Raw genomic sequence first — 12,537 nt, forward strand, 5'->3', positions numbered from 1 at the left:
AGAAGTCCCATGCTTGCATACAGCTCCAATGGTATATTTGATCTAGGAAACAATGTGACTTCAGTCAGGCTCCAGCTAGGATGAAGCATGCTGTAGGGATCATGAAGAAATTAAAAGCCAAATTTCTGAGTGTTTTTCCAAGCCAAACAAAGCCGCTGAACTTTCTGGGGTTTTCTTGGCACTTCTTGTGCTACTGGGAATTTGAATGGTGCCTGTCCGAGGATAATCGACTCCCTCTGTATGCTATTGTGATTCTCCAAAAAGGCAGCATTTTTCTCAAACTTTCCAGGCATAGTCACGTTATTACCAGAGGCTGGACAGAGCAGGAAATGGAATGGGAAGTTGTATGAGATCTGAGTTAATGGCCATGAAAAAAACATGCCCCTGGATCGCCTCAACAGGTGATGACCCAGTTACATTAATAATCCGGTACAGGATTTTATTCTCCTTATTTACTCATGGTACTCCCATTTAGACTCGTCTGAGTGATTTAGCTTCAGCAGGAAAGAGGAGATTTAAATCTCTGGTTTCTTCTATGCCTGTTTCAAGAAAGAAATTAACTGTACTGTACAAAAGCAAAAGAACTCCAGTCTTTGGAATCTGACTACACTGAAAATAAAAGCAGCAGTGGCATCGTAGCAGCGAGTTACAAACGGAAGTCACTCTTCACTTTTAAACTTTATACTTCAGTAAGGAAGGTCATGATTCAAGTTCTTGAAGTGGAAAGTTTTGCTTGGTTTAGTTTTGACATTTCAGTAAGTTCACCACCACTGGTACACTCCTGAAAAAAAAACATGGATTATCTCAGGTATTTTTCCAACTATTATTCCAGTCAGTATATGTCATTATTTTGAGTTTGAACACTGTGCTGATTGATGCTCAAGTGAATCAAACTTTTTTTTCCTTTTTTTTTTTTTTTCTCAGTATCAAGCAATTCATTAAAAATCTTATTAATTTTAGGAGTCTTGGATTCCCCTTTTCTCTGCTGTGACCTGAATCAGCCAATTCATAGCAGCTAGTCTGACCATTTTGACTCCGTCCAGATCATATTGTTTGGATGTCTTGGGAAATCTACTTTGGAGAAGAAGAGAAAGACAATTTCCTTACCAGTAAGTGATGCTAATTAAATTTTGCTAATAAAATTCTGCAAAGAATTCTTATTAAGTCAACAAAGGAAAAGTTTCATTGCTGCTTTTGAGTAACAAATGTTCTGAATATATTTTTCAGTCTACAGAAATTCAAACAGTACTTTACCACAGACACATACATTTATTATTAGGCTGCAAGAATTCTCCAAGCTTTCTTAGCTTTCTAGATTTCCTTTTCATGCAAAAGTAAAGAGAGTAAAAACAGTAAAATTAAAACTTCAATAACTGCACAAGATAAGGTATTTCTTATGTACCAAACCAAACACCATTATTATTATTACAGCAATGCAACAGATTGAGTGCTAAATAATTGCTTCTCCTCTAACTGATTTTTATTTTGTATTTATTTTTTAGCAGAGGGCAGGGGGTGTAGATGGGAAGATGCTGATTTAAAATTCGTAACATCCCTATGATAAAAGAATTCCCCAAAGGCAACAGCTGTTTAGAGAAGTGAAAGCATTGCATCTTCGGAGGCCATCCAAGCAAAGTATGTTTTTTTCTTCCGGAGTCTGTCACCTAGACCAACGAGTCTAAAAAAATCACATGCAGTTGCCAAAAAATGCCAAGAACGCACTAAAGGCTGCAGCAGCGTATATTACTAATCACAACCCTTAGTCCTGTCAATGTTGTAAAAGTTGCTGTTATATAAAAACTATGAAGGTTATTTAACCTATGAGGGAAAAAAAAATAATAAATAAATAAAAAAAATAAAAATAAAAATAATATAAAAAGAAAAAAAAAATAGGAATTCATCATTTATAAATGAGAGATCCTACAAACTCTATATGCATTTGTGGCCAAAAGGTAGGGTGCAGGATGCTGGACATAAGACTCCTCCAAGCTGCATAGATACTGAGTGAGAAGCAGGGAGTCAGCTTACAGGTAAAGGCAGGTAAATGAGTGAATGAAAGGTAGAAGCTGCCCAAAGCCTTTGCAAGGGGGAAGAAAGCCCAGAAGCAGGTGGCTGAAGTCAGTAACTAACAGGAACAGCAAGGGCTGGGCTGCCAGCTCCCCAGGCCAGCATCGAAACCAGCCCTGAGGAATTTACCCAACTAAGCAGGGTCATTCTGGGAGCACTGTATCCATTGCACAGCAAATAAATTCTAGCTGAGAACTACTCAGACGCAAAATTATACTTTAAGTTTAGCTACTCTTTAAAAAATAAAAAATAAAAAAATCAGACTTTAGGTCTTGCTGAAGCAAGTTTCTTTCTCCCCCTTCATCTTCTCTAGAATTTCTTCTGGACACTTATTTAGTGTACTGTTTCAACTTATGTATGTCTCCAATAAAGAAAGCAGGTGATATCACAGAGAGTTTATGGGCCAAAATATGGCTTGGGGCACACCAGCTAATGTGAGTGTTAGTGGTGCCATTGCCATATTTTGGGAAATTCAGCTCATAAATACAGTCCTTTTAGGAAACAAGCAGAGGAACATATCAGGGATCTGGGGAAACACCAAAAATACTAACCCGATAAAATTGAAGCCTCATATTTAGGTTTATATTCACTTAACAGTGATGTCTCTGGAGCAAGGACTTAATTCTATACAGATAAGATGTTCTCAATGCCTATCAAAAGTCTCAGCATGCCCATAACCTGACTTCATCCTGCTTGCATTTACACCAACATCATCTTCACTGATGCACTAGCAAAGAGGGACATAGCTTATTTATCCTCTATGCCAGATCCCAGTTAAAACAAGCACTGTTTTTGAGTATTCAGGTAATACATAAAAAATCATATTACTAAGCTCTCTGCCAGGGCCAAGCAAAGGCCATCCTGGGCTGAGAAATCAGTGTCTATAGCAAGCACAGGATGCTGGGGAACCACAGCAGTCTCTGTGACTCTGCCACAAAGGTACATCACCTGGACTCCAGCCTGTGTGGAGCCAGAACTGAAGCCTGAGTGGGTTAAAAGAAAAAAAAAAAAAAAGGTTTCTGCAGGGAGGTGGGGGATGTTCACATTAGTGTGTCAGGGTGTCAGATGAAAGAATTTCTGTAAAGGCTGGTAAAGTCATGAAAAAAAATAGGTTGGAAGAGGCCTCTGGAGGTCACCTAGTCCAACCTCCTGCTCAGAGCAGGGTTGCCTTCAAAGTTAGATCAGGCTGTTTGCACACTAACATCAGAGAGGGAGTGGCTGTCCAGCCTTTGTACTCTGAAATAAAAAAAAATGTCAGGCAATAGTTACATATTCAGCTAAAATACATACTTGAAGTTAAGGTTCTTATTTATTTCCTTTTTAATTTCAAGATTGGTTCACAAAGTATGAGAGAAGTCCACCCTGTGACAGACAGCATGTTGTCTATAGCTTCATCCTTGGTTTCTGCAACTTTTCTTCTGGCAGTGCAGCTAATCAATGAAGTGAGAGGAAAATTGGGAACTGGAACCTGGAACCTAGAGCTGATTTTACCACAGTTCACTGAATGGTCCTAGCAGTCCACTGCAGCTAGAAGCAAGCCCTATCCAAAACACAAACCCCTCTATCCCCCAAGCATCAGCTTGAAGTTCTACCCACCACTCCTCTCCTGTACTTTAAACATTTGCCCTGTCTATAATACAGTGATTTGCTAGCTTACCCTTCACACACAGCACAGGAAGACATGCATTGTAATAGGGAACTGCAGAAGTCTAGCAATGTACAAAAAAGGAAGGAGTTTTATTAAGAAAATATATATATTATTTTTCCCTCTTTAAAAATGTTTAATCAATGTTTAATTCATGTTTAATGCATGTATTTGCATGACAATTTACTTCTGCCTTCTTGAATACCATGGCAAGGTATTGGTAATTAAAACTTACATAATATATCTGCTCAAAATGAGTAATGAACATTGAATGATATTGCGAGTTAAAATTATAAAGGATTGGGTTGAAACTTCATGCCTGCAGCAAAGGTAGGGCACGAATCACACTACCCTGGGAGTGACGCTGTGACTCAGATATACAATTCTCTCCTCAATTCTTCCTTGCTCCTAGCACATAATAGTTCACTCCTGAGCTACTCCAGTTGTAAAATTTGACCCACCCTATAATGGCTCATCTACTGTTTATATAACCCTATGCTTTTTTTGTGGTTTCCAGATATGTTGCAAAGACAGGACAGGAAAGTAAAACCAAGGGCTTCACACACTTTTATATCTGCCTTGAGCAATAGCCTGGGAGTTAACTAGATGAGAGCTGGGCATACATTTTTCAGATGAGGCAAGAAACTCAAACTAAGAGGAGGAAGAAATCTTGTTTAACTACATATTTAACAAGGCAGACAGAAAAAAAAAAAAAAAAAAAAAAAAAGACAAACTGAGCTTCAGAGCACAGGCAAATGAATACAGAAGAACCATGCAGTTGAAAAGTCATGAAATATAAAGCTGTAGGAAACACTATGAAATTACTGAGTTAAATAAATAAATAAATAGCAAAAAACAGCATTGAGCAATTTAAGTGCTTTATAGAAAAAAAAATAAAAATAAAAATGTCCTAGTACCTTACAGAAGGGAAATGTCACTTGAAGGTGATCTCAGGAACAATGCAAGATTTTCAAGCATGTCAGAAAAAAAGTCTATCTTAAATTATTTCACCTGACTTTCAAATTCATGATTCTATCTTTAAAAGGAGGAATAGGAAAGTCTATAAAGGCCGTTTTCTGTGCCATATTCAATTGAACCTTTTCCTCACCCCAAATCCACTTCTCCCACTGCAAATTAATTTGACAGGTTCCTGGCAGGGCTTCAGCAATTTTGCGTTTCTCTGGAATTAGCAAAAATGCTAATTTTGGCAGTTTGCTGCAAGTGCAAGTTTTTTAGCCTGGCTGAAGTTCCAAGGCTATTTGAGATAATATCAAATCAAAGAACAAAGGGGCACCTGTCACGAGCCACGAGTGAAGGAAAGACATAGTGCTTGAGGAATTAAAATGAGATTTCTTGACATCAAATGGCTAACGCCATAGGTGGAGTGCCGTAGGAACAACTGGGGCTGTGAGCTCTAAATCAGAGTGGAGGGGAGGAGGGAAGACGGAGGGAAACGTGGTACATTTCTTTCAAACTGCTTCCAATGAAAGGGTGGGGATGGCCTTAGATAAGCTTCCTGATCCACTTCCACCGAGACACTGGGAACAATGGGGCGGCAGAGCCATTTGCAGGCAAGGGGACGCGTACATCCGACTGCACCCCTTCCTCTTGGATGAGGTTATGGCTGCGCTCATCCGGACACGGGACCGCGTGCTCACAGGGCACCGTGTCCAGAGCTGACAGCAGCTAGGGCATGCACAAAGCATGGGCACAACGTAACACCCTCACCCTCAAATCGCAGCAGTGGGAAGACAATCAAGCAAAAATCAGCAGCATGATATGAACAGCTTTCCCCACCCTCTGCTGAGTCTTACAGTTTTTTAGCACCATTTTGCAGTCCTGCCTGGAATCTTTTCAGGTTATCCCAAACTACAGACTGCTCTAATTTATATAAACAGGTTTATACTGAAAGTAAGGCCAAATCAGGACTTTGTGCTTATATATTTTTTATACTCTCTATATTATATACTTCATATATATCTATATACTTTACATATGCATATATGTTTGTGTGTATATATATATATATATATATATATATATATATTCCTGTCACAAAAGTTAGATCTATAGATCTATAAGGTCCAAGACTGTAAGGTGAAGCTGCTAATGTTTTGTCCTCTAAAGGGCCACCTAGGATTTACATGGGCATACATTGCACTTGTGGCCACCACCTCAGCACAGCACAGCAAGCACAGGTTATTTCAAGATAGCTTAGATATTGTGACCCCAACACAAATTACAAAGAAGGAAGAAGACATCCCCACAAGCTAGACAGGTGTTTATTCTACTTCAAGCTCTGTTTTTGCAGCAAAATTGTCTTGGTGGGACATTTTTAACCCTTGCTGGTAAATAGAATGGATATGTTCAGATATAACTGCAATGATCAAATAGTCCAAGACTTACCTGCTAAGCTGCATAAATATCGTAACAAAAACAAAAAGCTCACAATTTTCTATGTAACAAAAATCTCCTACATATTCTGTAGCTAATATTTCTTAAAGATGCTTATACTTGCTGAGAAAGTTATTACTCTTTCTGTCATTGGTTGAAACTAGAATATTTTCAAATAGAAATTGTGAGGAGAAAGACAAAAATATGATTGCCTTTTCTTCCATTACCTGCTGCTGCTTCTCCAGAGTGCCAGTAATATATGTAGGCTAAAGTCAAATCTAAAGCAAAATGTCACACTAAGCCAAATTTAAACTGACCATTTGTCTAAAAGCATGATATACCAGGGCTTTTCATTAACAGACAACTACTTCATAGGTTGGTCAAATAAAAGCAAAATAAAATATTTATTCTGCCATTAGGAGTGGAAATTTTAAATAGAAACTAAACAAAAACCCTCACCATCTCAAAACACATATACACACAGAATTCTGAAGTTTCCTTTAGAATTTCGTATTTCAGATAACATTCTTAAGTGGAGGCCTCCCATCAAACTCATGGTTATGTTATGGAGATTTCTTGCTGCACAAGGAAAAAGAAAATTAGGGAAGCATGACTACATTATTTTCCTGTTCTTATATACTTGCCTCTCAGTCTCCCAGACCTGACCACAGTCAAGGGAACTGAACCCGGGAACTGACTTGGGTGAACCCATGGTCTGCCCACAGCCATTCTTTTGCTAGGTTAACAGCAGCAGCTCTAAGGGAACTATGACTGCCCTTATAGTACATAAAAATTATATCTAAGTTCCTTCTACTTCAAAGTTTATTTCAGTTCATAATCACCTTAAAACCCCTGTTTCCCACAGTTCCAGAATCCTCTTGGTCTCAGCATGATTTTGGTCTTTGGTTTCAGGCCATCACAGTCGTCTTTCGGTGGCCTTACCCAAACGCAAAGTCTTACACAGAGGATTACATGTTCATATGACCCAACGCTTATATCTATAGTGATTTTAGATAATGCCATGCTTGTAAGAGATATAATCCTCATGTTTTGGGACACATGCCAGGGATTTACTGCCTCATGTTAGAAAGAAAATTTCCTTTGGGCAAGTTACAATAGAGTTGTCCCTTTGCAGGGATTTTGACACTTCCTTCCAAAGCACCAGGAATTAACATCAGAAAGGAAATACTGCAAAATCCTGCTTTTCCAAGGATTAAAAGATAAGCTTGCCAAATGTCTCAAGAGACTGAAATAGAAGATAAAATCCTGCTATATAAAATGGGATGTAATTTTAAGACAGGCAATGCAAAGTCAATACCGCTTTTGCAAAACTGCCAGGCAATTGTGATCTTCAGACTTGCTTGGAAAGGAGCACTAACTCACCTCAGGCAGACAAGCCTAAGGAAATATTGTAGGAATGTCTGTCCATTACTGAGGTTAACTGAATGCTAGTGCTGATATTATTTCTGTAGAAAAGGAAAACAATGACATTCTAACTGTAAATGCAGTCATCTATCTCACCTTGACAAGCTATGTGGAGGTCCTGTGGAAGTCTTTAATGTAATTTCAATTGTGAAGCAAGTTGGAGATGCTCATCTGTGAATTTAGTTTCTATTATATGGCAAATTACATGTTATTATCAAAGTATGACAAGATTCATGTTACAAATCATGCAGTTATGGAGGGGTGAACTAGAATATAAACTGCTGCGGAAATACAAAAGAAATTTTTAGTCTGACAAAGGCTGTAGAGCATTTATTACTGTGTTTGAGTCTACTAGGAAACAGAGTTAACAGAAGTTTTGAAATAATACTTTGGAGTATTTGGGAATTTGGACATCCCTTTTCAAATAAATTTATGAACATTCCAGTAGCAGCTGCAGATTCCAAATGACCAAAGCCACATCCATTAGAACAAGAGATCTGTTTATCAGTAGGTAAACAAGACATTTTAAAACATTTCAAACAAACAAACAAACAAAAAGCCCTCACAGACAACTTCTGTCAGTATTGTGCTGTCAAAACAGAATAATAACATGGAGCCTTGATCCAAAGCAAAGTTTGTTTCTGAGAAGCCCTGTCCACCTGGAGAGAATAATGAGAACACAGCCCACCCCAATTTTAGATGTGAACAGCACCCCTGAGAGAGCTCAGGAACCAATGGCTTGGAATAGAGTTAAGGGTCTATTGATTTTACTATGTAAACCTGTTTCCAAATTCTGTAACCTGTTGTTTGACCTTTATCTTGCTAGAAGAAACCAAGATATTTAACCTTTAGCCTTAACTTGCAATAAGCATGAAGCAACACCCATAGGCTACTCTGTCCCAGGGGAAGAGCAGAAGGAACTAGATTTTATTTTATTTTTTTTTAGTTTGCTCCATTTTCTTGCTGCCAAATTCTCAACAGTGGGAATTTATTGCCATACTACAAGGCTGTACTGGGGACTGGTTGTACAAAATGTCACAGTCATGGAACATAACCCTTTCCACCAAGACATAAGTTTTCCATGTGAATGAAAATAGCTTATCAAGCCTCCTCATCTAACTTGAGGTCTTGTCTTGGCTTCAAATCACATAAGGCAGAGATCTGACATTAAGTCTCCCTGGTCTCAAGGAAGTACTCTAACCACTAGGCTACTGCGGACTAGCCAGTTTTGGAAAGAAACCTCATATATAATCTCAATAAACAATTTGTCAAAACAAACTGCCACAAAAGGTTTCAGTTTCAACTCATAACCATTTTTGAATGAAAACATACTTTGTGGAAAATATCCTAGCCAGCTCTAGTTTCTTTTCAGATCACAGGTAGAGACTAAAATGGGACTGAAAGCATTTCTGAGGAAAAGTCATGTACAGACAGATGGTTGAGCTGTGACCCAGATTCTCTCTACACCAGTGGAAACCCGAAATAACCCTTTGGAGTACAGAAAGATAAAAATGACTGGTACTTCAGCTGTAACAGAACTAGCAGTTAAGAGTCACAGGCTGGGATTTCTGTACTTCACTATTACTTATGCATGTCTCTTACAAACTCTGGAGGAAACATAGCTTCCTACACTACACACAATCTCATTGCAGAGGGCAATGGAGGTAAAAATGCTGATAGGAGGAGTGAGATACTTACCTTACAGATATTCAGCTCTGCCTCCCAATAGCATTTATATACAAAAGAGATATTTAAAATATATGTATATATCTCTTTTTCCACTGAAGATTCATTGATAACTTGAACATAGACAGCTAGCCCCCAGCCTTGTAGGTATGTTGGTTTAATTTAAGAAAGTCAGCGATGGCAAACTGCTATTTATAGAGCCTGATGGTCTGACGAGAAAAAATTTGTTCCAACATGTGGCAGACATGTTGGCATTACCATTGACCTTCAGCCAGCCTGCTGTGAAGCTCAGCACTGGAAAGATGGATTTAACTTTATGAGTGAGAGGAAAGTCTGCATGTTCCTCATATGTATCAAGTCTGCTTCTGCTCAGTGCACTGTGAAAAGCATTACCTAGATTGATAGTAGATTCTTACATTTTAATAGTCATATATCTCTATGTGATTTGGCAGTTTTTGACAATATTGTACTTTCTTTGACTAATTAAGAAAAAAAACACCTCTTGCCAAAAAAACCTCCATTAACTATCTAAACAAAAAGCAAAAAAAAACAAACAAAAACACACAAACATAAAAAACACATGCACAAAATTCTACTCTATTAGCTACTTAATTTAGACTAAGAAAGTCCACAAAAACAATGAAGAACTAGCCCTTTTTCATCATCCCAGCTCCCTTTCAATCTGTCCAAATGATGGTTTTTGCAGCTGAGGATATGGAGGATAAGGAGCACATTTGTTCTGTTCTATCCAAGATACCCTAAACTCTCTTTCTTGCTCCAGTGATTAGCAGTATAATACCTACTTTTCACATATTGGTCCTGCCAGGCGCAGCCCAACAAGCAAATTTATATCATGCCAAGTAGATCAAATTCCTCTTAGAACATTTCTCAAAGGAAGGACAACCACCTCATTTGTTTCTGTTATGCTAAGGCTCTAGCTTCAGTTTCTTTCTCTGTCGTAGGCATAATTCTCTTAACATCAGGCTATCATAGAAGGCTTCATGTTTGTTCAAGAAGAATATGGAAGATGGCTGAGAAGTCAGCTTCTCTCAGGATCTCCATTTGAAGTTCTTTCACCCCAGGTTGAATAGCCAAATATTCACTTCAGCAAAAGAGACTAGGTAGTAATAAAGAGGACTCTAAAATTACCTTTTTATAACAGCTACAGTAGAACTAAGGCTGTGGTTTTGCTCTGCGTTGGACCCTATAAAACATACAAGTGCTGGGAGGGTAATTCAATTCCAAATTCTGGGGGCCGAGTTATCTGCACATGAATGGGTTTCTAAACTTCCTTTACAATTAACAATGTGTTGTGAGAAATTTCACTCACACTAAAGCAGACATCTATCCTGGTCAGCTGAAAAGCCCTTTAAACTCTGCTGTCTACAGTACAATCTGAGACAGTAAACTGATCTCTAGAAAGCCACTGCATCCTGTTCTGCACATCCAGCATTTCAGATGACTGTTCTACTTTTTTCTCACCTTACAGTTAATGAGAAGTTGACACTGCTAGCTCTTCCTTGTGTGTTCATAGAGACTAGTTTGGTACATATCATCAGAGAACACCTACCCAAATAGGTCAGGAAGCAAAATAAGCTACAGACACCCTACGTTGTGGATCTCCAGTCGGTTTCAGTTGCAGTTAACCTTAAAGGTATGAGAATTTGGGGGGAAGTGAGAAACAGGTTAAAATTCTTTGAGTGGAGTTAAGACTACATCTTCTGCAGTTTGAACTGCTAGGAAGAAGAGAGAAGAGGAACAGAGAAGTCAGTTGGCCAGACTGCATAACACAAGGAGTTGATTTGTTCAGCCTGAAGAAGAGAAGGATCCATGGAGAACTTATAGCAACCTTGCAGTACTTAAAGATGGCCTACAGGAAAGCTGGGGAAGGAATATTTGTCAGGGAGTATAGTGATAAGACAAGGGGGAATGGATTTAAACTAAAAAAAGGTACATTTAGATTAGATGTAAGGAAGAAATTTTTCATGATGGAGGTGGCAAGGCACTGGAACAGGTTGCTCAGAGAAGTTGTGGATGCCCCATCCCTTAAACTTCTGGTTTGGATGGGGCCAGGTTGGATGGGGCTTTTGAGGTCTAGTGGAAGATGTCCCTGCCCACAGCATGGTGGGTGGAATTTGATGGTCTTGAATGTCCCTTCCAACCCAAACCATTCTATAATTCTATCATTTTCTTAACCTTCTTCACAGGTTCAGAATTTATAACTACTTATGTCAATCCCCCCAAAACACAGCTATCTACCCCATTGCATCATATACTGTCATATATTATTTCTTTAATCTATGTTGCCATGTAAATATCATCACTTTATTATTATCATGGAGGTGCCTCTGTTCTCATAAAGATTTACTACCCAGGCCAGGTCTTCACAAGTGCTGTTAAATTGTTCTTTTGTAAAAGCTTTAATCTTTTCTTGTGTGTTGAGATGTATGCTTCATATTGGCCCCTATGCAACTGTAATCAGTGCATGGTAAGTGTATACCCTTTTATAGATATGTGGAACAATAGAGATGAGAGATGAGAAATGAGAAATAAGATTACTGTCTTCACAATGTTTCCTAATAATACCAGTTAAAGGGATATTTTCTGCTCAGCTTCACCTTCAAGCTTGCTGGACCTTCAACAGAAAAGACTAAATCTATACCACTTATCACTAACACCTTCAAACTCCTTTAATTCTCTTTGTAGAGGTGGACAGAATAAAGTACTGCCACATTAAAGCTACTGAAAAAGCTCCAACTGACATCGTTTGGAGCCCATACCTTAAATAAGGCCCTTTGGCAATCTTACTAAAATGTAAAGCCCAGTAACAGTATTGCAAATTTTATCCACACAAGCTCAACATAGTAACAGACCAGTTAAAAACAACCTACTGCAAAATTACTCACTTTGGCTGTCTGAACATCAATCAGGGACACATCAAAATGGTTTTAGAAAGCTACCCAGGAGAACACCTGCAATCTGTGGGAAGATGGAACACCTGCTCCACTGTGATTACTGAGAAAGGAAGTCAGCAGCTTTCGGTGTAAAACAACCCTTTCTTCAGATCAAAAGTAAAGCAGAAAGACAGTAAGTTATTTGTGTGGAACTAGCATTAGCATAAAGAGAGAAGAAGCATTCTTGGGACCATTTGTTCTAAAAAATAAATAAATAAATAAAATAAAAAAATTAAAAAAAAATAAAAGAAAAGAAGAAAAGTAGACTTCAAGCATAAAAGTGGTTTAAACATACAAAAAGTCATTTATTCCTTATTTTTACTGTTGATCCTCTGAAAAGCCTTTGTGTGTATGTGTGTTTGTTTT

At 38.3% G+C, this 12,537-nt stretch overlaps 1 long non-coding RNA gene across 2 annotated transcripts; it reads right to left on the reverse strand.

Moving 5' to 3' along the window:
* Positions 1–206: 206 nt before the first annotated feature.
* Positions 207–12,254, reverse strand: LOC137854774 (uncharacterized). 2 transcript variants are annotated; one of them, XR_011095385.1, is made up of 2 exons: positions 12,124–12,254; positions 207–781 (listed from the first exon to the last, which is right to left on the reverse strand). It is a non-coding gene; the product is annotated as an uncharacterized lncRNA (long non-coding RNA). The 2 variants fall into 2 exon arrangements; XR_011095386.1 differs by lacking the exon at positions 12,124–12,254 and adding an exon at positions 9,230–9,361.
* Positions 12,255–12,537: the final 283 nt, after the last annotated feature.

This window comes from Anas acuta, chromosome 3, assembly GCF_963932015.1.
Source record: "Anas acuta chromosome 3, bAnaAcu1.1, whole genome shotgun sequence".
Lineage (NCBI taxonomy): Eukaryota > Metazoa > Chordata > Aves > Anseriformes > Anatidae > Anas > Anas acuta.